General features: G+C 39.2%; 1 protein-coding gene and 1 pseudogene across 5 annotated transcripts in view; one reads left to right on the top strand and one right to left on the bottom strand.

Annotated features, from left to right (window-relative positions):
* TASL (TLR adaptor interacting with endolysosomal SLC15A4) overlaps positions 1-19,676 on the top strand; it is a 301,857-nt gene that overhangs the window by 98,890 nt on the left and 183,291 nt on the right. For 3 of the 5 annotated variants that reach the window (XM_037820993.1, XM_037820988.1, XM_037820992.1), the window contains 2 exons: positions 5,253-5,355; positions 15,254-15,375. The gene's annotated coding sequence lies outside the window, so the exon portion shown is untranslated. Of the gene's footprint in view, positions 1-5,252; positions 5,356-7,168; positions 7,189-11,257; positions 11,311-15,253; positions 15,376-19,676 lie in introns of those variants that run through there. The other 2 variants (XM_037820989.1, XM_037820995.1) reach the window with 2 other exon arrangements.
* On the bottom strand, positions 6,100-7,247 carry LOC119522577 (annotated as a pseudogene).

Below are 19,676 nucleotides of genomic sequence, written 5' to 3'. Positions count from 1 at the left end.
TTCTGGCAGCTTTAGTAAACTGAAACAGGAGGTAACCACAGTTAACCAGTTTCATTTGAGTTCTTCCAGAGATATTTTAGCATTTAAAATTCACACAACACAACACACACAGAGTAGCATAGTGCACATGCTATTATGCTCCTTTTTTTCACTTAATTACATATCTTGGAGATTGATTTATCTCAGTACATATAGAGATGCCTCATTCTTTAAAACAGCTGCATGATATTCCATTATATAGATGAACCCCTATTTATTCAGTTCTTCATTGGAGGACCATTGGGTACTTTCTGATATCTTGCTATTATAAAACAATGCCGCAATGGATAAATTTATTCATATATCATTTCACACATGTGTGAAGATATCTCTATGGAAATAACTAAGTAAAACCACTTAGAGGGTTTGTGAAATTAAAATGTTTATAGATCTCTTTGCCCATCTGTGTAGGGGAAAACGGAATCCCTTTGTAGTTCCAATTTGCATTTCTCTACTTACAGTGGAGTTGAGTATCTTTCTCCAGAAAGTTTTACAAAGATTCCATGCCAACTGCCTCATCTGGTATACAGCTGCTGTCTTCTACACCTTGAGGAAAATCTCCAATATCCTCTCTTCAATGTCCACTTATGGAAGTGTAAAGAGGCTGGGTGCCCTTAGGCTGAAAGGTCCCTAGTAGTGAGACCCTAGATTGTATAGCACTCCAAGTACTCCTATCCTCTGCAGTTCTCTTCTGATTCTCTGATGATTTTCTCAGTCTGTTCCAACTGAGGTCTATGTTTTTTTCGGCTCCTTGTAGAAGGTGGCCACTAGAAGTTTGGTGATTCCTTTAGCTCATCTTGACTGGCCAGGCCTCCAAGAGTTTAAAGCTCTTTCAGGCTCTCTGTATTAGTTTGGGCTTATGAAAAAAGCAGAACCACTAAGAGATTTATATATGTATATTTATCTAGTTTTTAATTTATTTATTTAATATACATTATATTATCATATTATATATTTATTACAGGGATTTGACCTTATCCAACTGTGGGAATCAGTTAAAAGGTCTATATAAGGCTATTGTTTCTAAGGCTGTTGGTGCTGGAGCCTGAAGTCTCAAGGCAGGCAGTCAAGAAGGAAACATAAACACAAAGTGGGAGAAACAAGGATAAGCTGGAACCTGCAAGGCTGAGCTGAAACTGAGGCAGATGGCTTGGAACCCTTGTCAGTCTGCTACAGACTTTAAGCCTCCAACCATACTGATGGGGATGACCTGAAGGAGAAGCTGTGCCTTTTGCACAGAGATAAACACACACTTGGTCTGGGTGTCAAAGAAGCTGAAGGAGGATCTGACAAGTGCTGGAAGAGCTATGGGCTCCGCTTCTGCCCCATGACAGCCAGGTGAACCAGCAGATAAGTGTCACAGTCACGACCAGCAACAGTACCTCGTGTTCTCACTCTGAACTTTTAAATTAAAAAGAGAAAGGCTGTTTCACTTCCACCTTCTTAATCATGTGCAGAATATTTCTTGTGATCCCAGCTAATCTGGAAACTCTGCAGAGAACAGAGCTCTGGGAAATGTAGTTTCAACAGAACTAAGTGGGCACAATACAAATCCACCACACCCTCCAAAAGTAGCCTTGCTCATTTAGGTTTATGCCTCCATCATTTGGGGACTTGGAACAAGCTGCTCTCCAGATGTAAGCAGCTTTCCCAACCAGTTCTTTTCTTGGACCTTTATCAATTAGCTTTTACTCTGTAACAAACCATTTCAACACTTAGTGGCTTAAAACAACAAACCCATTTACTATTTATTATTTCTCATGATTCTGTGTGTCAGTTGGGCAGTTTTTCTGGTCTGGGCAGGCTATGATGGTGGCTGGGTGGTTTAGGTTGCCCTCACTTACATTCTGACAATGGTCAGGCTGGTTGCTCTCAGGTGGCCTTACCTGGGATGGCTTGTCTCTGCTCCTCTATGCATTATCTCATTAACTCAAATTCTACTGGCTCTGTCCTCTTATGTATAGCAGAGACCTTTAGCATCCCTCCCACATGTCTAAATGCACATCCAGGTATTCATTTTTTTGAGTCTTGTTTGGGGTCTCAGATGAACTTATCACTTACCATTTCAGGTTCTTCTCCTTCAGTAGTCTTGGATATCTATTTCCCACAAAGCTGCTTCAGGTTGGTGTCTACACCCTACTACAGCTGGTGGCATCCTCACTCTGTGAGAATACTGCTGTTTGTGTCAAGGGTTCTTAATGCTGCAAATCCTCAAGGTATCAGTGTACACCTTGTTCCCTGATGTCCGTGATATACCAAAACCAGATGATTTTGATGTGCAGAAGTGGGCAGGATATCCATCCTCTCCCACTCAGTGTTGTTCTTTACTTCCTGGGCATAGACCCAGGCCTGCTGGTACCTCTGTGCCAACATTTCCTTTCAAAACCAGCTACTCAGCTTTTGCCTATGGGCCATCTTCTCAACAGCAAGGCAAGAGTCCAGGGGCAGGGAACACTTATCTGAGACAGATGCCAGGCTGTCTTCTTCATTCCATGAAGTCATCCTTGTACAAATCCTTCTGACCTTACTCACCAGTATTTGAAGTAAGTCTGAATCCCAGCTCAGGTGAAGACTGGGATCATGGCTCCACGAGGCATGTCAGGTTCTTCCCAGTATGGGTCCTTACCCTGTTTTCCTGGCTCTTCTCCTATTCCATTTACCTTCACCTCCCACCTTGTCTCTACCCTCCCCTCCCCCCAAGTCTCTGTTGTAACTATAGTGAATTATTGGCTGTTCCCTCAATGTGCAACAACTTTCACATATCCTCCACTTTACCCTTGCTGGTCTCTCTCTGCAACTTCCTTTCACCAGTTTCTACATGGAGATTGTTTCTTCACTATTCATTGACCAGCTCTAATGTTTATTCCCCTGTTGAATCATCAAGTCTCCTAGTCATTGCTACTTATCCCAGTAGCACTTTTTAGTAGTTTCCCTATTAAAATATTTATGATATTCTGGCTTGAAACTATTTATTAGTCATCCTTCACAGTCCCAAACTGGGAAGTCAGACACAGACAGTTGCTTAATGGTAAGAGGTACCTCCCTGCTTCTAGCACAAAGGATATGGTCAAAAAGTACTTACGACATGAATGATTCCGTGGTTAATAGATAAAGAAGGAAAGATGTGGAAGACAGGACAGGGTGTGGAAGGCAAGTGGCAGTGCCCCAGATTAGGGCATGTAAAAATTACAAATGTTGCCTTAGTTTTGGGAGTGACAAGTTACTTCAGAAGACTAAGAAGGGGATCTGCTGGAATCCTTAACTTATTGATCAAGACACTTTGATAGAGCATTCAAAGGAAGGAAGCTGAGTTCCTGAAATCAGAACTCATCCCAGTCTAGGCAGTGGGCCAAAGGTATTTGGTATTTGTATACTAGCTACTCTTGGGAAGGGATGTCCCAGGTGATGCTGAACTGAAAATATCCTGAGGAGGGGGCTCTCAGGCAGGTCTCCTGGGAGGTTTGAGGATATATTTGTACAGTTTTTAATTAAACAAATGAAGCATTCGGTATTTTGAGTGGATAAATAGAAAATAGTTTTAGATTCAAACTGGGTAGCTATTAGGAAGGTATATACAGAAATGCGTATGGCATATTTCTTTGTTTTTCTACCATTCCTAACTTTTTATAATTTTGTCTTTTATATATGGCAATTTCCCAATCATTTTTCCACTTTATTATTATTTTTATTATACAAGTAAAGCATATTCATTATAGAAACTAGAAACTGAAATAAGAAAAAAGGGGGGGGGGATTTACCCAAATACTATCTTTCAAAGATAGCTACTGTTAATTTTTGGTGGCTACTCTTATATTGGTAACCATTTTTCTTAACTGTCTTGTTTTATAACAGAATTGGGAGTGGAAAATAGCTTTTCTCTCATACCATAATTTTATTTTATTTTGTTTTTTAAATGGGCAAAGGACTTCAATAGAAATCCTTCCAGAAAAGATATACAAATGGCCAATAAATGCATGAAAAGATGCTCAACATTATCAGCCAACAAAGAAATGCAAATCAAAACCACAATGATATACCACTTCACACCCACAAGGATGACCACTATTTTTAAAATGGAAAATAAAATGGTGAAGATGTGGAGAAATTGGAACTCTAGTGCATTGTTGATGTGAATGTAAAATGGCACAGCCACCGTGGAAAGTGATATGGCAGTTCCTCAAAAAGTTAAATACAGAACTACCACCTGACCCAGCAACCCCATCTCGAGGCATATGCCCAAAGAGAGTGGAAACAGGGTCACAGATATTAGTACACCAGTATTCATAGCAGCACCATTCATAATAGCCAAAAGCTGGAAACAACCCAAGTGTCCATTAACAAATGAAGGGACCAACAAAATGTGGTACATACACATGGTGGAACATCATTCAGCCCCAGGAAAAACTGAGACATGCTGCAACATGCAACAACTCTGAAAATATCATGCTCAGTGAAATAAGCAAGACGCAGAAGGACAAAATTGTATAATATCACCTGTAAGAGATTACTAGAAATAGCAAAGTCATAGAACTAGAAAACAAATTAGAGGTTACCAGAGGAGGGAGAGAAGACGAAGGGTGTGTGAGTGTGTGTGTGTAAAATTTTTTTAAAATGAAAAAAAGCTACTGCCTGGCAGTTTACTCTCTAAGAAAGCTGATAGTCCCCACAACTGTGGGAATGGGGAAGTCTGAATTCTGTAAAGCAGGCTACAAGTTGGGAACTCAGGTGAAGGTTTTTGATGAATTCCTCAGGAGAAGCTGGCTAGTGAGTAGAGATGAAAATTCTTCCTCCTGACAGTTGAAATCATACTTCTTTTATGACCTTCAACTGATTACATGAGACTTCTCTCATTGTTGAAAGCAATCTCAGTTGATTGTAGATGTAATCAGGCATAGACTCAATTAAATTACTGATGATTTATATCCATAAAATACTCTCACAGTAACAATCAGGCCAATGCTTGCTTGACCAAACAACCGGACACCATAACCTAGCCAAGTTGACACATGAACTTTGCTATCACAGTTGGGTTTTCTTTTCTTCTTCTTTTAAAATGTAAACTATGAAATATTTAAATTGCAAATCATAGGGAAACCAAGTATTTGCACCTGTTACATCTGTAGAAGCTGAAAGCAATAAAGAATGAACACACCCAGCAAGCTGCTGATGTATCTCCATTTAAGAACTGACTTAACACTGGCTTTCTCCCACAGGACACAGGGACGAGGCAGCCCATGATTTTCCTGAGGTTCCTTTCGTATCATAGCTGAGTAGAACACAGCGATTTCAAAGGAAACGAGAAGAGTCTTCCAGACAGTAAGTCAAAATTTCTGGTTAAACTGTTCTCTCACATAGGTATACAAGCATGTTCGAATAACACTTGAAAAGAATCTGTGTGTATGTGGTGCCAACTGCTGGAAATTTCGCATAGAATTAGAATGGAATAGTGTCTTTGGCTTTTCAGGTAATTTTATGTGTCAGGATATGGTTAATTCCTTGGTGTTCAAAGCCTACTCCTGAAGAGTAGGCTCCTGAACAAAAACAAAAATAACCCCCTACAGAGAAAATCCACATTCTAAGGGACAAAACATTTCATCTGGGCAAAGGGATAATTTAATTCATGAAACTCAAGAACATAATAAAACAAGAACAATGACAACAATAAAAATAATTTTCTTGAATATATTTAACTAGAAAGGCAAGGCATTTTCCTACACAAAACATTATCACTTTCCCACTACTCCAAAGAGATCCAATAAATAATTTTATGGCAAAAGGGCCCAGATCAGAACCGAAAGTAAAAACTTGGCCCCTCATATGTGGGGAACACAAGTCACAGCTGCCTCACAGGAACACTGGTAGAGCTATTCAAGAATGTCAACACCACTCAAAGCTTGGCCTGTGGTTTTGTCTTTTGCGAATGTGAATGGTTGGAGTTTCCATGTTGCTTTATAGAACAGTTCCATCTGGTAAGGCCCCGGGCCATAAGTGAAGCCAAAGAGTGCAACATAGTTTCCTACAGTGCCTTGAATGCTGAAGTCTGGCTTCAGGCTGGCAGTTCTTCAGCAGGGCCTCTTCTTGCCCATACTTTAAATCTTTTGCTCCCATCATGCAGGGAAGAACTTGAGAGGGCTTTTGCTGTAGCAATAGTATGCTATGGGATTGCTGTAGGTGTGGGATGAAGTCCTGCATTTATCCAAACACAGTTGTGATAGTTTGCAGTTGTTATATACCCCACAAAAGGCCATGTTCTTTTAATCCATTCCTGTGGGTACAGATCTGTTGTGGGTGGGACCTTTTGCTTAGGTTATTTCAATTGAGATGGGACCCCGCCCATTCAAGATTGATAGTAATTCTTTTACTGGAGTCCTTTATGAGAGGATAAAGGACACAGAAAAAGCCCAGAGAAACACCCAGAGAAGTTTGGAGAGAACAAGTCCCTGCAGGAGCTGAGAGAGGAAGCCACTGAAGCCAGAAGCTGAAAACAATGAAACCCCAGGAGACAAGGATCAGCAGACACTGGCCATGTGGCTTCCCATGTAACAGAGGTGTCCAAGATACCAGCAGCCTTCCTTTAGAGAAGGTATCGTCCTGTTGATGCTTTAATTTGGAAATTTTTACAGCCTTAGAACTGTAACTTTGTAAGCTAATAAATCCCCATTGTAAAAGCCAACCCGTTTCTGGTATATTGCATTCTAGCAGTTTTAGCAAACCGAAACAACAGTTCAAAGTGATCTTCCACTGCCATTAAGAGGTTCTGGAATGCCACGGTTGCCCAGTTGAGGATGCTCTCCAGGAGAAGTTGCTTGTTGGGCTGCAGACAGCAAGAGATGCAGTACTTAGGCACTGCAGCAGCCATTGCAGCAGTATTGCTTTGTGCTAGGGACGTTGACATGACAACAGCCATTCACCAGCAAATCCTTCCTTTCACAAACGTAGCCTAGTTCATCCAGGATGAGGTGCTTTCCTTGAATGGAGTTACAGCACTGATTGCCTGGGCTACTTCTATTGCCCAGGTTAAACTGCACTTTCCAGGGAATGGGCTGATTATTGTCTTGAACCTGGAGGAGATTCTGATCTCTCACTGTCCTCTCCTCCTTCCTGAAGGTGCTGGTGAGGAAGTAGACAAGCAAGAGCCCAAAGACCAGGGTGAGCACCCACCTCTTCCACAGAAGCCAGCGCCACACCATGGCCGCCAGGTTCACCATCCTGGTGCTGAGTGGTGTGGCCCCTACTCACCTGGCAGCTCCATACCTACCAGCTTGAGTGGGCCCTGTGACCTGGGGTCCAGCCAGCTCCCACCCTTTATTTTTTAATATTTACTTTTTTCTTGGAAAAGGTAATACATAAACATGATACAAATTTCAAGTTACCAAAGGGAGTTATACAGTTTTTTGCATATCCTTCCAGAGATATGCATTTGAAAATCTGTAGATAGATTAGTCATGTAAGTGGTAGCACACTCCAAACACTATTCAACACCTTGTTTGTTTTTTACTTACAGTAGCTCTTGGAGGTCTATTACAATTCAGTTCACTGTAAGTTTCATTATTGTCACTAGGTGGCAAGAACTATTAAAATGGAAGGCATCCTTTTTGAATGAGACTAACTAAAACAAATGATTAAAGAGAAGGTAGTACCTTTTGAAAGACTCAGAACCCCTAAGATTAGGAGGCACAGAAAATGGGGGTTAGGCAAAGAACAAGAAGTACAGAGTGGGTGGTAGGGAATTGGCTAGAGGCTAGAGAATGATGGGGAGGGAGTTGCTCAATTCTAGCTGGAGAGAATGGAAATGGCCGAGGTCAGCAAGTAAAAATAGGAAGGGAAAGAGAAATTTGTGTAGGAGAGTGCACAAAAATTATTGAAAATCTGAGAAATCCATAGTTTTGATCTACTTTGTAAGTGGAAAGGGGAAATGCCTACCTAGATGCAATCCACTATTTATGATTCAGAGCACACCTTTGCGGCCTACCTATCCCAGTTGTTGTCCTCATTGGTTCTCCTGCCTCTTGCAGTCCTCCCCACAGCAAGGCTTCCCTGATGTGAGGGCCTCTCAAGACCAGACAGGGCCTTCTGTGTGTGGCTCTGTTTGAGATGACTCCTTCGCCATGTTTGGGACAGATGCCAGGAGGGAATCAACTTCCTCTCTTCTGAGACTCTTTAGCTCTCCTAGGGGGTCCAGAGCCCTCATTTAGCACCTTTCCTCGTACAGCTCTGGGGTTCCTTCTTTTTACTCATCCTCCTCTGTTCTTTGCCTGGAGGTAGAAAGTCCTGGAGAATTAATGGCTGCCCCCTGCTTTCCAAGGGAACATGTCTTCTGCCAACCTCTGAGTGGCTTAGGCTGTATTTTGTGTTATAATTCTTGGATTGGGGTAGGGATTTCTGCTTACTCCTAGTGATATTCCTCAAGTTGGATCTATGGATTGTTCCTATTTATTGAAAGTAGGGACTTTGCTTTGTTCAATGCCTAAAACAATTTTTAGGATAAACTATACATTAAAAAAATATCTGTCGAATAAATGAGTTGATAGAAATGTGGTTAAGTCCCAAGCCCACAAAGCTAATGTAAGCATAATGAAGGTAGAGTATATGCTAAAAGTACTATAGATTAGAACCACTAGGTATAGTAAAGCTTCTAGGGGAAATGTCTTCAGAGGTTCCTGATCTTTGAAGCCACTGTAACTGTGAGAGTAGATCCTTTCAGTTCCAAGATACCAGTGGCAGGGACTGGAGATTTAGGATGGGAGAATGGAGACCCTAAAGGGGAGGTCTAAGGAGGGAGAAACCCATATTGGGTTTGGAGCTGAGGGGCTGGAGTGGGCATGAGGGGGTTGATGAGGCTGGGGAAAGGAGGCTAGGTAGGAGAGGGGAGGTTGGTTGTCCCTTCCTTTTTCATTCATATCACTGGGGAGTTCTTGGGTGGGTTGAGAAGCAGAGGCCAAAACCTCAGGGGGAGCAGGTCAAGCGGAAGGAGGGAGAGAAAAAGAGGAGGAGCAGATAAAAAGCTTGGAGTTCTTAGTCGCAGAACAGGGTTTCCTTTCTTGCTGTTAGATGCTGTTGCTCCCTGAGAAGGGGTTTTCTTCCCCCAGAGCCCCTTCCCTTCTTGCAGAGACCTTCTTCCCTGCTTTTACCTGGGGAAAGGCAAGAAGGGGCAATCAGGACTTAGGATGAGGGGCTGAGAAAAGCTGTAGGTGTGGCAGGGAAGTAGAGTCAGACTCCACAGCAGGGGAGTGGGAGGAGACAGGGGAGGAACTCCTATTTCCCTACCCCAGGCATGGTCTAGAAGAAAGTAGTCTCCCGAGTGCACATGGAAGGACCAAGTTGGGGGCTGCTTGCATTTTTATGCTTTTTCATAGGTAAAAATGAATAATCTTTCTCTCTAGACAAGGAGTCTCACAAGGAGCTCTACTTAGAAAAAAAAGAGCTCTTGTCTTGGATGTTAACATATAAACACATTTTAGTGGATTGAGTAACAGTACCACTGGCATTATTTTTAGAAAGAGGAAATATACCCCCAAATGACTAATTCTTGCTGCGGTAAATGGCAAAGGAAATAGTTCTGTTGTTACACCCCGTGATTCCTCCAATGCCTCGGTCTTCTCCAGAACAGGTGTGCTCTTCGATGGGTATCTGTCATATGCTCAGTGTGACAAAGACCACATCATTTTCTCATCTGCAGAAGTGGCCACCACATCCTGATCTTGAAAATCTGAAAATGTAAACTGAACTATGCCCCTTTTAGGTCTCTATTCTTAGTGCTTTATCTGAATTAACTTCTTGCTTAAATTTCCACACTCTTAAGGTTTTTCCACACATGCTTTTGTCTCTCCTTAAGGAAATGAAGCAAATAAACCAAGACCTTTTGATCACATGATATATTTTAAAATTTTAAAACACCTTTATTGAGTGGGAAGATATTGAGTTCAAAAGTAATTAAGTCTAAAAAAATTTAACTGAGTTTAAAAGCAATGCAATTAGCTTTTTTTCTTTATTAAATGCAACTTTATTGAGATGTATTCACACATCGTACAATCCATCTGTGGTGGTTTGAAGTTGATATGTACCCCAGAAAAGGCCATGTTCTTTTAATCCATTCCTGTGGGTACAGACCTGTTGTAGGTGGGACCTTTTCGTTAGGTTATTTCCATTGAGATGTGGCCCACCCCATTCAAGGTGGGTTTTAATCATTTTATGAGAGGATAAAAGACAGAAAAAGACCACAAGCATGTAAGTAAAAGCCCCCCTGAGGCTTTCCTGAGAGAGGAAGCCACTGAAGCCAGAAGCTGAAAGCAATGAAACCTAGGAGAGAAGGATTAGCAGATGCCGCCATGTGCCTTCCCATGTGACAGAGGCGTCCCAGATGCTGGTGGCCTTTCTTCAGAGAAGGTATCATCCTGTTGATGCCTTAATTTGGACATTTCCATGGCCTTGGAACTGTACATTTGTAAGCTAATAAATCCCCATTGCAAAAGCCAACCAATTTCTCTTATGTTTCATTCCAGCAGCTTTAGCAAACTGAAACACCATCCAAAGCACATGATATTTTATATGCAACAGCAAAAGTATTTGTTTCAAGAATTTAAGTATGCTAGTTATATATGTTTGGGGTGGGGTGGGAGGAGTGTTTCCTACATTCCCGTTACTATTTTTAATTAGGAGATGATTTAGCAAAATGGTTTTGAAAGCCAGTCTGCTTGGGTTAAAATCCTTGCTCCTTAGTTATTAGTTCTGTATCCTCATGAAAGCTATATAACCTCTCTGTGCCTGTTTCCTAATGTCTAAAGTGAGGCTAATTTGAGTATCTACCTATTGGGAGGATTAAATGAGTTGATACAATTAAAGTTCTGAGAATAGCTTTTTAGTACATAAGTCCTCAGTAGGTCTTAAATTTGTTATTTAAACTCAAAATAGTTCAATAGAAGGAAAACAGCTTGGTATAGAGGCAACAGAACAAGCTTAGAATCAGGAAGATCTGGATTAGAATCCTGGTCCTTGCTTGGACACATTATTTAACCTTTCTGAGCTTCAATTTCCTGATTTGTAAAATATGAATAATAATGTCTACTTTGTGAATGATACTGTAAAGCTTAAATAAGATAATAAATAAATAAATAATCCAAACATGGTAGGTGTTCCAGTCTCAGCAATAAATAGGTAAAATGCATGTTAAACTTGTCCCGCCCTCCTCCCCTACTAATACTGCTTTATGTTCTTTTAGGCCAGTGGTTTTCAAAGTTTGGTCCTCAAGACTCTTTCACAGGGTTCCATGAGGTAAAACCATTTTCATAATAATACCAAAATACTGTTTGCCTTTTTCATTGTATTGATATTTGCAGTGATGGTGCAAAAGCAATAAGAAAATTCTGGTTCCTTAGCATGAATCAAGGCAGTGGCACCACACTCCCCTGGTAGTCATTGTATTGTTTGCCACCATGCATTCACAATTAAAAAAAAACTGTTTAATTTAAGACTGTCTTTGATGAAGCAGTAAAAATTATTAATTTTATTGAATCCTGACCCTTGAGTACACTTTTAAAAACGGTCTGTGTGATGAAATGGGAAACATATATGAATCACTTCTGCTACATATTGAAATAGAATAGATACTTCCAGGAAAATCTCCTGAACAATCAAGTTGCAAGCTGCGCTAGCAGCTTATTTTACATGAAACATGATTTTTACCTGAAAGAACAAGTGACAAACTATGGTTATTCATGCTTGGGGATTTGGCAGACATTTTCTTGAAATGAATGAATGGAGTCCGTCACTTTGAGGAAAACAACTGACAGTTTATATTGCCAATAATAAAATTCAAGTTTTCCCATGAAAATTAAATTTTGGAAAACTTGTTCCACTACTGTAATGTCGACAGCTTCCCACTACTTAAAGGCTTTCATGATGAGAATGGTCATGATATTAACATATGCAATATTTTTGTCAACATTTGGAAGGTCTACATAACTCAGTGAACCAATACTTTTTCAAATGACCAATCCATGATGATACATGCAATGGTAAAAGATGACTTCAAAGTACATGATAGACCAATGGATTTTAATGTAACACAGTATGAAAAGTTCATTCATATGATTTCAGATTCCACCTTAGAAATAACCTTTAGGAAATGACCACTTGCCTAGTTTTGGTGTAGTGTCAAAAAATATCCACAATTATCTGAAAAACCTCTTACATTGCTCTTCCCTTTTCCAAATGCATTCTTCTGAGAAGCTGGATTTTCTTCATATTCTTCAAGTTGAAGTCTCCAACCAAAACTACATATCACTGGCTATCTTCTATAAACCAGACATTAAGGAGATTTGTAAATATAAAAAATGATGCCACTCTTAATTTTTTTGAAATTAAAATTTTCATCAAAACTATGTTATTTATATTATCATGTAATGGGTATATTATTGTTATTCTTCCATGAGTTAATAAATATTTTTTAAATTATTAGTTTTAATTTCTATTATGGTAAATATAAATATAAACCACATAAACAAAACTCTTCAGCATCTTCAATAAATTTTCAGCGTGTAAAGGGATCCTGAGAAAACGTTTGAGAATTGCTGCTTTAGACCATTTTTGAACACTAGAATGACTGAACACTAGAATCCTGAGGAGCTTTTCAAAAATACCAAATGCCTGGCTCCACTCCAGAAAATTAAATCAGAATTGGTATGGAGTCTGGGCATTCATATATACATGTATTATTAAGCTCCTGAGAAGATACTAATGCACAACCAGGACTGAAAACTATCACCCTAGGGCAGTGGTTTCCAAATTTGCTCCAATCATAAGATTCATTTGACACGGTTGTTAAGTTTAGCAATCCCAGGTTCCTCCCTAGATTTAATGAACCAAATCTCCAGGGGAAGGGCCTAGAAATGTGCATATATAATAAGCATCCCAGGAGATTCTTAAAATGAGGCAACTTTGCGAAACATTACATCATTGTTTTCCCAACCTCCTCATTCTTAATGGCAGGCTGGCTAAGGTCTTAGCTGCTAGCAAAGGCATCATTCAATTAATTTCAACCCACAGAGTTTGGAGTACACACCTTAAACTCTCCCCTGGGAAGTTACCTTTTATTGTGAGATTTTGCCTGCAGAAATGACTTGAAAACCTGAAGGATTAAAGTCAGGGTGGTTATTTGTTTGATAGTAGTTAATTGTGTGGAGGGACTCTTCTCCCAGGCTAGTTAAGTTTCTCATGGTTCTGTGGGAGGTACTTTCTATATTTGGGTTGGGCAAGTGCATTCCGCATAGGCAGCTGACTCCTCAGTCCAAGTGTTCAGCCACACCTGTGTCAGAGGACTGACAGGAACCAGTTTTCCTTCATTGATTGTCTTGTGCCTAGGATAAAAGCTTTGTAAACTCAACAATATCACTTCCTTATTAATTGTAAAAGAGTAAATAAATCTGAGGGGTTCAAATGCAGTGCAGTCAAGAAAGTGGTTTATCCCATGGCTATACATATTGAATCTCACAAAAATAGTAATGAGCAAAAGAAGCCAAACACCAAATAATACATACTATATGATTCCATTTATAGAAAGCATAAAAACAAGAGAAAAGTAGCTTATACTATTAGAAGTCAGATAGTAATTACTCTTAAGGTGTAATGGCTGAAAGGGAACATAAGGTGAGCATCTGAGGTGCTGTTCATATTGTTTCTTGATCTGGGTACTGGCTACCTGGGTCTGCTCGGTTTGTAGAAATCCATTGAGCTGTGCACTTACCATGTGCAGTTCTCTATCTGCATATTATACTTCAGAAAGAAGTTAAAAAAAGAGATGGACTCCAAGAAATCCTCCCTACCTAGACCCCCAGTCCCTTCTATGTATTCTGATTTCCAAACTGGTTCTGGATTCTTCTAGCCAAGTTTTGGACTCCTCTATGTGGTTATTGGACCTAAACCTGCACGAGCATCTTTACAGGTTGTTGGGTAAGCAGAGAAAGGAATGCATGGCAAGAGTTCCATTGGTGGCCTCTCTTCACTCCTCTATGGCTCTTTCCAGGAAAGGAGGGTGATAAATTTGGGAAATTTGGGAAAATCCAGCTCCTCCCACTTTCTCCTCCTGAGCTGGCCTGACTGCAGAAGCCATATATCCTGCTCAGGTCTTTGCCATCCAGAGAAAGGGGTATGTCTTGCAGGGGAGACCCCAGATTTTTCAGGGCTGCCTGTGAACTGCACAGGAAAGCCTGCGCAGTTGAGAATTAGGAAGCTCACTTGCCCATGGAGAAGAGCCATATTCTGCAATGCCAGTCTTATTCTTAATAAAGGTGATATTTTGGTCACCTAACAAATAAGAAAGAAGAAAAGAAAAGAAAAGAAAGTGGTTTATGGAAATTACAGTGGAGAAGTGAAACTTGTCTAAAGAGAATACACCCTCAAATTCCTACTTTTTCTCTTCTGTTAAAACAGGAAGAAGGCACTGTCAGAATTAAATTGTAATTTCCTGTCTGCAGTACCACAGTCATTCTTTTTTTCCTGGTCAGAGAAAACATTCAATTATTTGCCCTTTGGAGGTAGGGATTGAGCCTTAGTAATTTTTATGGGCTAAATGCCTAATGCCTGGCTCATAATAAATGCTCAATAAATATTTTCTGAATTGAATACAGTAGTGATCACTTGTCTAGATCTCAGTGTTAAAAGGTACAAACACAGTAATAATTCTATACAGAACATTTCTTTAATGTAACATGTGTTCAATGAGGCTTACACTGAAAATTTATAAAAATCCACAAGAAAAACTTAGCTATTCCAGAAAAGATAACTATAGTACTGAAAACAATGTTTTCCTTCAGGGAGTTGAAATGAGGGGGCTGGGAAGATGAGACTATTCATTTTATAGTTCTGTTCCATTTTTTCTTTAAATCATGAGCAACTAGTGTGTATAAATTTTAAAAAATAAGGTTTAACTTTTAAATTACATAAAAGTAGAGACCTTGAAGGGCTCTTGAAGACCCATCTCTCCCCCCAACCCCAACTCTCAGAATAGCTCCAGCTTCCTCTTTACTAGTATCTCCAAGTGATAGCTGTTAGAATGCTCACGATTCTCCAGTTTTCATCAAGCAATGGAATATTTTAACTATAGGTTTGCCATGTGATTTGTCAGTAAGATATTAGCAAACATGAACTATAAACAGAGGCTTGAAAAACACTTGTTCATTGGAGCTTACTCTTTTTAATGCTCTTGTCATTTGTCTAGACTGCTGTACGATGAGACACAAGTGACCCTTTCACCTTCGTTGCCTTAGCCAACCCCCAGACATTGTGAGTGAGGCCATATTGGGCTAGTCCACCTCCAGCTGAATCTCCAACTGACTGCAGGTATGTGAGCAATCCCAGGTGCGATCAGTCCAGAAGAACCTTGCCCTGGCCAAAAGAATCCTCCAACAGAATTGTGAGCAAAATAAATGGTGGTTGTTTTAGACCACAAAGTTTTGGAATGGTTTGTTGCACAGCAATTGGTAACTGGTATATTCTCCAACTTATGGAATTCTCTGCCATAGTGAAATAGTCTATTCAGTCTCCACAACACACGCTTTTGTTCACACCCTTTCCCTAAATGAACTGTGCTGTTTATATTCACCCGTTAATCCGAGTCCCATCTTCTCTTTGAAGCTGTCCTCAATTTAACCACTCTCCATGGTCAAGAGCTTTTTTTTTTCTAAATTCTTGAAATACGTGCTTTATCTGCTAAGTATGCCAGTGCTAATTTTAAAATTCTGCTGGAATTGTTTCTGTGGTTCAACACAACAGAGATGAATGAGTTAACCCAAAGGTCTTGTATAGAAACACATTGTTTATTAATTTTTCCTTTCCAGTTTTATTACTTTTTAAGTCAATAGTCTCTGCTTCTTTTTTTTTTTTTTTAATCTTCATTTTATTGAGATATATTCACATACCACGCAGTCATACAAAACAAATCGTACTTTCGATTGTTTACAGTACCATTACATAGTGGTACATTCATCACCCAAATCAATCCCTGGCACCTTCATTAGCACACACACAAAAATAACAAGAATAATAATTAGAGTGAAAAAGAGCAATTGAAGTAAAAAAGAACACTGGGTACCTTTGTCTGTTTGTTTCCTTCCCCTATTTTTCTACTCATCCATCCATAAACTAGACAAAGTGGAGTGTGGTCCTTATGGCTTTCCCAATCCCATTGTCACCCCTCATAAGCTACATTTTTATACAACTGTCTTCGAGATTCATGGGTTCTGGGTTGTAGTTTGATAGTTTCAGGTATCCACCACCAGCTACCCCAATTCTTTAGAACCTAAAAAGGGTTGTCTAAAGTGTGCATAAGAGTGCCCACCAGAGTGACCTCTCGGCTCCTTTTGGAATCTCTCTGCCACTGAAGCTTATTTCATTTCCTTTCACATCCCCCTTTTGGTCAAGAAGATGTTCTCCGTCCCACGATGCCAGGTCTACATTCCTCCCCGGGAGTCGTATTCCACGTTGCCAGGGAGATTCACTCCCCTGGGTGTCTGATCCCACGTAGGGGGGAGGGCAGTGATTTCACCTTTCAAGTTGGCTTAGCTAGAGAGACAGGGCCACATCTGAGCAACAAAGAGGCATTCGGGAGGAGGCTCTTAGGCACAACCATAGGGAGGCCTAGCCTCTCCTTTGCAGCAACCGTCTTCCCAAGGGTAAAACCTGTGGTAGAGGGCTCAACCCATCAAACCACCAGTCCCCTATGTCTGTGGTCATGTTACTGCTTCTTTTTTGATACTCACTTAATACTTTTTTAAACTGTTGTTTATCTTTTTATGTATATGTTCAATTTCTGTCATTATACTGTTGACCTCTGGAAGGCAGATGCTTTTCTTCATCCCTGTCTCAAAATGCTCTGTACAGGACCTCGCATACAAAACATAGAGAATAGTTCTCTGGCTTCTCAGTTGCTCAACTAAGGAACTTAAGTTTTTCCTCTTCAAGACCAGTTTATGGTAGAGGAAGTGAAGCATTATCTTGGCATGAGGAGGAAGTATCTCTGTTTCCCAAGACCTGAAAATCAGATGGGGGTGGAGGTTAACAGGAAAGAAAAACATGAAGAGTGGGAAAGAGGGGCAGAAGTTTGTCAAAATGGGCTTAAAAGAAGCAAGGCATTATGGTAAAACTCTGTGAGGTGTTCCCAGAGGTAATTTATTTTAGAGTTAATGATAGGGATTTGGGTTTTGGTGTTAGTGATTTTTGCTAGATCATTAAGGCAGATAAAATCAACTAAAAGCAAAGGCTGACAATTAAAAAGCAGAAACCAAAATATTTCTTTTATATTCAAGGGATTGCTTATTCCTTAAGCATTCAGGTACTTGCCTTAAAACTCTGATTAATGACAACTAAAGACTAACATTCAAGTCTAAACACTCAATAAGGATGAGCTATTCTATATAATGTACATGTTCTTAAACTGAAACATATGGGATTAAATTCAATTTACCCCTTTAATTTATCTCATATTTCATTTAAAAATAATTTTTCAACTGAAAGAATTTCAAAATGCTTCAAAAACTTTACAAATGCAGTACTCATATTATTTGATGCCGAAATGAAAATCTCTCTGAGGTGGAAAATGTAAGTTATTCAAGGCAAACAGTATACAGTACAATCAGTTATATTCTAAATAACAAAATCTCTAGTGCACAACAAGCCATTACAGCTTCATAGGAACTTGGAATGTTGTACTTAATAAAACAGTTATAATCTGTCCTACCATCCTTAAGGTAAGCAGTACAGCCTCAGAGCTTACCATATGGATTTCTTGGGTATAAATTAGATATACTGATGTATAACCAAGAATTTTTAAATGTCATATTAATTTTACTCTGTGGGATATGTAACATGTTTCTAAACTCTAATATGTTTGTGTTAATTTTTATAAAATGTCAATTAAAAGTAATCTGCAGAGGAAATACATTAAAAGCCTTATGTGTAATGCTGTAATTGAGTCTGCAGGAAATAGTGATTATAAAAATGACTAATATAAACTGTAAAAATGAATATGAGAAAATAGGATTGTGTTTTTTTTTTCAATTTTATTGAGATATATTCACATACCACACAAACCATCCAAAGTATGCTTTCATGGCTCACTGTATCATCACATAGTTATGCATATATCCCATGATCAATTTTAGAACATTTTCATTACTCCAGAACAGAAATAAGAATAAAAAATAAAACCCAAATCTTCCTATGCCCCTCCCCCCCCCATTGTTGACCCATAGTATTGGTATAGTAAATTTGTTACTGTTGATGAAAGAATATTAAAATATTACTGTTAACTATAGTCCATAGATTGTGATAGCTATGTTTTTTCCCATATACCCCTCTATTATTTTTTTTAATTTGTAGTAGTTCATGCAAGAACTTTTTTATATTTGTAGTGTTAATCGGTGATATACATGACTTTAAACAACCACTTTCAATCAAATTCAACTACAATATGGCACTATTAGTTATAATCCCAATAACAAGCTACTGCCACCTCTATACATTCCTAAACATTTAAGTTCAACCTCGTTAACAATTCTGTACATATTAGGTAACCACTCCCCCTTCTCTAGCTTCTAGCTTCTGTCTATCTCTAGGCACCCTATGTTCTACATTTTAAGACTCTGAGTTTACATGTTCTAGTTAGTTCATATTAGTGAAATCATACAATGTCTGTCCTTTTGTGACTGGCTTATTTTGTGTCTGGCTTATTTTGTGTCCTCAAGGTTCATCCATATTGTCACATGCTTCAGGACCTCATTCTTGCTTACTGCTGCGTAATATTCCATTGTATGTATATACCACATTTTGTTCATCCACTCATCTGTTGATGGACTTTTGGATTGTTTCCTTCTCTTTGCAATTGTGAATAATGCTGCTATGAACATTGGTGTGCAAATGTCTGTTCGTGTCCCTGCTTTCAGATCTTCTGGGTATATACCTACTAGCAAAATTGCTGGGTCATAGGGCAACTCAATATTTAGTTTTCTGAGGAACCGCCAAACTGTCTTCCACAGCGTGTATGCCATTTTACATTCCCACCAGCCGTGGATAAGTGTTCCAATTTCTCCACAAAGATGTGTTTTTAAAGGTGTTTTAAGTTATATATTATTATGACAAAAGTGTATTTTTATACCATAATTTACTGTCATATGGGCATTAGGGCTTTTTTTTTCCCTCGGCAGTTTTGTTGCGATATATTCGTATATCATACAATCCATCTGAAGTAGTCAATCAGTGGTTCACCGTTATCATCACATAGTTGTGATTCCTCACCACAGTCATTTTTAGATCATTTTCATTACTCAAAAAAACAACACAAAAAGGCCCCAACACATCCCATACTCCTTATCCCCTCCCCCATTACTGGTGTGATACAGTTGTTACTGTTCATGAAAAAATATTAAAACATTACTGTTAACTATTGTCCATAGTTTGTAATAGGTACATTGTTCCCCATATACCACTCTATTATTAACTCTTTGTAATAGTTATATTACATTTGTTCTAGTTCATGAAAGAACATTTTTATATTTGTACTATTAATCTCAGTCATTGTCCACCAGAGGATTCATTGTATTATACAGTCCCCTTTTTTATCCTCTAGCTTCCCGCCTAGTGATGTA

This window comes from Choloepus didactylus, chromosome X (genome assembly GCF_015220235.1).
Source record: "Choloepus didactylus isolate mChoDid1 chromosome X, mChoDid1.pri, whole genome shotgun sequence".
Lineage (NCBI taxonomy): Eukaryota > Metazoa > Chordata > Mammalia > Pilosa > Megalonychidae > Choloepus > Choloepus didactylus.
Note: the sequence above shows the minus strand (reverse complement) of the source record. Positions and strands in the feature narration are given on the sequence as shown.